Source organism: Dysidea avara, chromosome 11 (genome assembly GCF_963678975.1).
Source record: "Dysidea avara chromosome 11, odDysAvar1.4, whole genome shotgun sequence".
Classification (NCBI taxonomy): domain Eukaryota; kingdom Metazoa; phylum Porifera; class Demospongiae; order Dictyoceratida; family Dysideidae; genus Dysidea; species Dysidea avara.
The window spans coordinates 21,898,545-21,906,693 of NC_089282.1; the positions used below are offsets into that span (position 1 = coordinate 21,898,545).

At 36.8% G+C, this 8,149-nt stretch overlaps 1 long non-coding RNA gene across 11 annotated transcripts in view; it reads left to right on the forward strand.

Annotated features, from left to right (window-relative positions):
- Positions 1 to 5,230, forward strand: part of LOC136237580 (uncharacterized) — a 33,114-nt gene extending 27,884 nt beyond the window's left edge. For 6 of the 11 annotated variants that reach the window (XR_010692540.1, XR_010692538.1, XR_010692533.1 and 3 more), the window contains 2 exons: positions 4,834 to 4,881; positions 4,932 to 5,230. This is a non-coding gene — a long non-coding RNA (uncharacterized lncRNA). Of the gene's footprint in view, positions 1 to 300; positions 596 to 651; positions 839 to 4,833; positions 4,882 to 4,931 lie in introns of all 11 variants that reach the window. The other 5 variants (XR_010692536.1, XR_010692542.1, XR_010692537.1 and 2 more) reach the window with 4 other exon arrangements.
- The last annotated feature ends 2,919 nt before the right edge of the window (positions 5,231 to 8,149 follow it).

An 8,149-nucleotide genomic window follows, 5' to 3' on the forward strand; every position in this document is an offset into this window, starting at 1 on the left:
GGTCTATTTGATATACTCAAAGAAAGCTAGTGTATACTATATTGAGTACAGTACACTGGAACCTGTTAATGTGGACACTTGAGGACACCTATATAATCCACACACTTAGTTAAGGTTCCTCTCAGTATAGTATCTCAATTGAGCTATCCCTTCCTTACCAGTTCAGTTGCCTCACATTTGGTCTGTGCACAGCCCCAAGGGTATTCACAAAGGTTCTCAAGCCAGCTATGGAGATGCCGAGATCTCTATCTCAGTTATCTACCTGGTAGTATATTAAGAAATCCTTTCTGACCTCAACAGATCTATTTCTGGGACATCAGTAAGCTTCTTGACATTGGATCTAAAACTGCTACGGGAGAAAATCAGCTGTTGGCAGCTACTCGAGTAATTCAAGTGTAAAGAGGGACAGGCATCACAGCCCTCTTGCAACTGGTCAATTCCATGGCTGGATGGGGGGAGGTAGCATCACCAAAGTTGTCTCAGCTAACAAAGGACCTCTGGTTATGTGGTACATGATGATGAGGAACATCCTCATGCAGGCTTAAGAGGTTCCAAACATGATTGCAGACTAGGAGTCCAGAACACGGTCAGACAGGTCAGTCCCAATCTTGTTCCAGAAAATATATCATCTGCTTGGTCCATTGTCTACAGACCTGTTGTATATGCAGTCTATCATCACAACCCCCAGTATTTGTGACTTGGAAACTAGACCATTTAGCAGTAGCCACAGATGCAGGTTTGGAATGCCTGAATTGAATGCACTTGTAAAAATATTAGCAACTAATTGGAAGAGTTTTGGGTTGTTCTGAAGGCACTTTTGGGCTTGGTTAATATGAAGGTAATATGAGGCTGGTTTTAGGTCAGTATTTTTTATGATAACATGCAGACTTCCACGATCCCTAACATACAGAACTAGCATACTGTACAATCATTACTAGATTGTTATACTGTAAATTTGTTATTAGAGATCATTTTGTTGTATGATGAATTCAATGTGCTTTATTTACACGGACAGCCAAAAAATATTTTTCCAGCGAATTGTGTTTGCCACAACTAATTAACAAATGGTGAAGATTCATAACAGTTCTTTGTATTGTATTTTCAGTGCCCACATGATATGGTTAGTGTTTTAGTAGTGGCTAAACAGGGAGCTGTGAGCTGTTCCAGATCCTAGACCTATCTCCTTACCTAGTTGATAAGGAAATCAAGTGGTCTGGTCATACAAGAGAAAACTGGATTTGTGCAAACAAATTGGTGTTACTTATTATCAGTGTTGGGAGTAACGCGTTACTTATGTAACGCGTTACGTAATATTATTACTTTTGTGGTAAAAAAGTAATATAATGAAATACGCTATAAAAACAGGTAATATAACTCAAGTTACTTTACTTGCAAATGTAACGCGTTACCTAAGTAATATAGTTTCTGTAACGAATCTAATATTACGTAATATTATTACTAAAAGTAACAAAGTTACTGAACTCGTTAGTAATCCATTGAGTAACGCCTAGCCACAACGAAGTAATGAAGCCTACTAAATGAGGCATATTCACCAGCTTCTTACTTATATAAAGACTTGCACATTGTCCAACAACGCAATCGTGTCACGTGATAAGGTGGTAGTTTCATACGTGACAGCTTAAGGCTATGGACACAAAGTAATGTAATATGTAATATTATTACAGTTACTTTATTTTATGGGTAATATGTAACTGTAACTAAATAGTTCAGCTGCATGTAATATGTAACTAGTTACTTTTAAAAGTAACTTGCCCAACACTGCTTATTATAAGTTACACAACCTAGAACAAAATTGTACACACTGTTTTACTCACCAGTAAATCTTGGTTTGAACTGGCTCCACAATCACATTGTTTTCAAAAATTGGTCATGATAGAAACTTTCATCTTGTCACTTACGTGATATTAAATCATCACATGATTTAAAATGGCTGACCCAGCAGACTGGAATCGAAGGACAATCAATTTTGCTTAGTGAGTGATTTACTCAATAACAAAACTTTTTATCTTGTAGAGCATTAAGTAGAGTATATATTTCTCACATGTGTGATTAAGCACTAGGCTTTACTTCAGCTTTGATACAGAGGAGGCTGGACACGCTTTAAGTATAAAATAAATACAAAAGTCTCTTTTTTATGGAGTGAAGTAAACAGTAGTCTTGATATAAAATAGTGAGACATTGTCATTTCTGTTTATGAATATGTACATGATCAGTATAATGAAGTGAAAAAATGGGGTTTAGATTCACCAGCATCTGTCTCATCTGTAGTGGGATTATCTGTCTTCTTATCTGTCTTCTATTATGTCATATCCATTTCATTGTTGTCATGGTTACTGTTTGTTACCATGGTTTTAGTTTGCCTTTGGGTTTCTTACAGACAAACAAAAATACTTCTAATTTTTGTAAGTGATTAGCTAAAGCATTTACATATTTTGGAAACTTTCAATGCGTGGTGACTACTCGCATCTGCATCTTCTGACTACATTGGTTATCTGTGTGTCCCATTGACAATGGTGGCATGGCTTGTGATGGCGTTATCTGGTCCCCAGGATCTGTCTGTTGTTTGACAGGATGAGCAGGTAAGGTTTGTATCAGGTTATATACTATCCTAGAGCTTGCTGAATCGGTTGATGGTGACACAGGTCTCTGTTGTGGCTGTTGTTGAGTAGTCCATACATCAGTTGATGAGTCTCCATTACTTGAAGCTCCGCTGTCCTCTCTTTACCATATATGCTTTCTCTTTGGAGTAGATTTTCTTTCTGCTCAACTGTCTTCCAGACATCGCTTTAACTTTAAAAGTTTCTGCAAAGTAAAAAAAAAAATATATATATATATATATATATATAATATATATTAACTACTGTACCTGCAATTGAATACTTTACTAATCACACTCCAAAGAAAAATCTCATAATGAAAAAAAGCACAGCAAAGTGTGCATGACTCAAGGTGTTCTAGAAGAAAGCGCCATTATCACAACTAGGAGCTACAGACTATTGTTGAACACCTGGCTGGGTAGCACTACTACTTGAAGTACTTTCTAAGCACTGAGGGCAAAGATATTTGCTTTGCATATTATAATATAAACCTTTAAAAATGTCAAGTTATCAAAATTAAGACAGGCATCTAAAATATGGAACAATTTCCAGTCAGGCAGTAGTATCTACAGTCCGATGTCACAAGTTGTACAGTGACATTTTGAGTGGCGATGCAAAAAGTGCACTACTTATGGTCCCTTACACAAGATTGTGTTCTAACATATTCTGCAACTTGTTTTATAAAACAAAAACTAAGCGTTCTATGGCAACATGAGATGGAAGGTAGCATCTTTAAGGCCGGATTCACAAATGCGAAAATGTAAACTGTACAATTCAAACTGATGTTCCTTAGAGTTGTCTAGTATTACATCATCATATGTCAATCTTGCATCATTCTGCCAACTATTGCAGACAGGATACAGGCGATTAATAACAGACACAATCAAGTCTTGACAAGTTTAATTATGTTATGACAAGCTTGCACGTGCAGCCATACATGCGTTAATGTTTGATGACATCATACCTTGTATGGCTTTATTTTTTTTCAGGACACTTGTTCACCAAAAAAGTTGTATTTATACAAGCTCCAACAAACCCACTACACATTTGGCATGTTTTAAAGCCAAATCTTCATTATACTCTTTTGTTTATTTTCTTTGCCATAGTTGTGATGTAACAATGCAACATAAAATGTGAGTGTGTGTTTATGTTGTAATACTCTACAGTCCATTAGGGAAAGCCATGTATGTAGGAGTACCACAAAGAATGTTAGTGGCATTAGTGAAGCATGCTAACTACATTTTGGTTACCAAACAGTTGCATGGCTTGACACCAGCTGTTATAAGACAAAAATTACCTGTTGCAATTTTACGTAACCAGTCAAAATTTTTATCATGTTACATCACTAACTGACACAAAAAATTTAATATTCAGTTTAATCTGAAATAATTCGGTAAACGTGATCGCACCCCTGGCGTTCGTGAAACTGGCAGTGAAAGAAGAAAATGGAAGGTGAAAACGCTACTTTAACAAAGAAATAGGCAGTAATCTACTAGTATTGTCTGATGGCTTAGAAGCATGGTCAATGAATTTGTTGGAGCAATTACAAGGTGATTAAATCATTGTGCTGTGTAGGCTCTCAAACGGCAACTTACTGTTGGTGGCCGTGCTTTGTCGTATATAAAGGTCACGAATAGAAGGTCACAGTTGGAGCAGCCTGCTATGGTGAATAAAAGTTATAAAGTTACTGAAATAACTAAACTCAATAAAACCATCAGTAATAGGGGGCTACCTTATGGACCAAAAGGATAAACTAAATAATGAGGTGGTCTTATTAATTAATATGGACAACCACTATCTGACAAATGCATACAAAACTATTTCCATGAAACCTGTAGTACCTTAAAACACATGAAAATGTGAAAATGCCCTATACCAGTAGTAGCAAAGCCAGAGGACGCTTTAACTAAAATTATTGACCTGAACCATCTGTATAGTAAAACCAACGGAAACAAAACCATCAGAGTCACTTGTAGCATCAGCAGAAGATTAAGTGGGTGATCAACCTCCAGTTGGAACGGTTGATACTGCATCATGAAACTGCTGAGTGTTCTATTAGAGTAGTATGTGATGGATATTTTTTTAAAAGTAGACCTGTAGGGTGTATGGTGTGAATATAGTAACAATTTTTAAATATAAATTTTGAATTACTGCTGTTTGCTGAGGGTGTATAAAATAACTGTCATTAGTTGTGATGTAAATGTTTTTTTTCAAGGAGAGCAAATCAAGTTCATGAGCAGTAAGTTGACAGGGTTCCACAATGGTAAGCAGAAGTTGTGTTTCAATTTCTTAAAATTTTTTTTTTTTTATCAGGATGAGAAGCAATCTGGCAAAGAATCAATCAATGAAGATGAGAGACCAGCGGACAATGGTGATGAGAAATGAACCAGCAGTAGAGACAAACTATGTTAGATACCCCATGTGATGTGGTTTACATTTTGGTATTTTAGGAGGCCACGTAGGCGGAGAGTACCTTACAGAGAAACTTACATCTTAGGAATATATTGCTTGCTAGCTAGTTTTAACACTCATTTCTGGCTGTATACCTGATATAGTACATGTTGACTTGTTGTAAGGCGATAACTATGATCATCGTTTACTGCTTCATTGGAGCCTGCATACAATTCTGGGATATATGCATGTCATCCCAGTTATGTTGTATAGGTAAAATTAATGAGGTCATGAAGTACACCTTAGCTGTGCTTGAACCACTATGTTGCTGCTAAAGATATCCCATTGTTTGTCTTATAGATACATTTCTTTGCTGAGTCTTAGCTGAATGATTCTAAGTAGGCAACAGGATTAAATATTTTAATGTTTGTTTCTCAAATGCATCTCCAGGACCAAAACACCTTAGCACAGTAAGGCAGTGAACGTCCTACAAAGCTAATCACACACGGTGTTTAGCAATCATCGAGCATATCAATAACAGCATCACTAGTAGTGTTATCCCACCATGGACCCATGAGAAAACCTATAAAACTAATGTGGTCAGAATCTAGTATTATGCATATGCAGAGAAAATTGGCTGGTGATTTGGGGGCATTAGAGGTGACAATTATTGGACCAAAAAGTATAACTGCTTCATATGCCTATATAATCCATGGTGCATACAGGAGAATCTGATATAAGGTCATGTAATTTGCTATACATACAGGCTGATAGCTACAACTGAGCTGCAATTGAAGAAGTTAACTATAATATGGAAACAGAGTTAATGACAGTAGGGAGCATTATTAACTCTTGTTATGTAATTATCAATTCTGGCCCTGCATTAATTTTACAGGCTACAAAACAATTCCATTTAGCTAACCACTGTCTTGACATAATTATAATCACCTGTAGCTCTGAATGGTAAACAATGTTATGTGGTAGCTATAATTATGCACATTTAGAATGACAGGACACTGCCAGTAAGTCATCCTTCATAAATACCATGCATGACTTCCAGCAGTAATATATGATACTATGAGCTCCAGATCTTAGACTGTGATTAATATAACTCTAGTCCTGGTTTAGCTATAGCTGCCAGTCTATAGAGAGCCTGTTTTTTTTTGTGTAAATTGTGGTATTGAAGGTACTTCCCCTAAACCAGGTGACGTATGGTTGAATTCAGATTGCTTGCAAAATGCAATTGGACAATTTACACACGTGATTTGATGTTTGAACATATAAGCACTATACCTGCTCCTTGTAATATTAATAAAATGCAACCAAATTACTCACCCCCTTAGATTGTTAGAGAATGCCAGGGACATAGCTATATATACTGAACTAGTTTTTATTTAAACATTGTGCATAAACATTCATGTGAGTCACTTGTGCAAATTGCTCAATTGCATTTCACAAACAATCTAAAATCAACTGTGCATTGTACCCTGTGTGCAGATGTAGGTACATCAGATGATCTCAGCTTCATTACTTTCACTGTCTAGCTGACTGGTGTTACCAAAACAATAATTAATTAACTGTGAGAGCCTCAGAGTGAAAATATTTTCAAAGTGTGTGTTGGTGTTGTGTGCACATGTGCGTGTGCGTGTTTACACATTGTAATAATTGCTACTGTTGTCATGTTATCCACTGTAGCTATAGGACCGGGTTGTTTAGTAGGTTGAAATCAGAGGGAAAGGTTTGGTACTGAAGCCTTAATTAAGGTAGCTAGTTGTCTCATTAATCATTCATTCTCTAAAATTTACTATTATATGTGGTCTTTAGACAACTGTCAATGCTTGACTTGTAGTCATGCATAATTTACTACAATGAAAATGCTGGGTATGACCAAAATCTTACTCACATGTACACACATAATAGCCTTCTGGCTCAAAACCCAGACCCTGTCCTCCTTTCCTGTTGGCTAAGTGGTGCAATAACAAGCCACACTGACAACCAAGAGTGACAATCTCCCTCCCCTCTGGATGTTATGGTGTTGGGAATGTGCCACTTGAGGTTTTGTGGCATAGCTATGTACTGGTAGCTACACTTGTAGCAATATGCATAGCTTGGAGTGCAAGGGAATTAAAAGTAGATCAGATACACAAGATGAACATGACATTCATAACATGCTGCAGGGAAATGTTTATTACATGGCTGAACACTGAAGTTGGGGCCAGTGTTTATTCTGGGATTTCTCCTTTGGGGGTGAATCAGGAATTTGGAGGGTGACCAGCAGAAAGTCTATGATTGATAGCTAGCTACAAGTTCACAACTATGTAAAACAGTTGAATAGCTCTGACTAGATATCTGTATCATGAGTTTATATTTTTGTCTAGATCTGTGACTTGGAAACAGGTATAGCTAAGTAGCAGTAGTGTTGAGCATAATGACACATTTAAAGATCACAATTAGTATGCATGCTCCTTAGCTTAGTGACACTTTGTTAGCCTTAAGCACCAAATAAAGTGAAAGCAGGTGTGATGGTAGCTATTCAGGGGCGGATCCAGGGGGGGGGGGGGGGGGGGGGGGGCTGAAGCCCCCCCTTCATATTTAGGCTTTACTTGATCAATATGCTGAGTATTATAATGAAATTTTGTCTTAGCATAATTATATGATCACTAATAATACAAATACTCATAAAACCACCTTATAAACATCTTTCCAAGGTATTATCAGTGGATTTATGCTAAAGTTTATGCAACAAGGACCCGGATCAGCATTGGAGGTGTACAAGATCGAGATACTCTAATAGAGCAGTCAGCTAATTACTCTAATAGAACATTCACTGGAAACATGTAGTTGGTTCTGTTATGGAATTTTTCCAAATCTGCCTGCACTTATACATACAATGAAGTGCATTAGTCTGTTTAAAGGGCTTCATTCATGTATTTACTTGTGTAGTTAATATGTATGGCAATACTTAATTCAGGTACACAATTTCCATTGAAAATGCTCTCAGATTCAATCTTGTATTGTTCAAATTTCAAAATTTTCCACTTTCAACATTATTATTCTAACAAGCACCTATTCAGTGTTGTGCAATTGTGAGAGGGGTGCATCATGTACTTGGTTGTCTGTAACTACCCAAACTTTTCCTT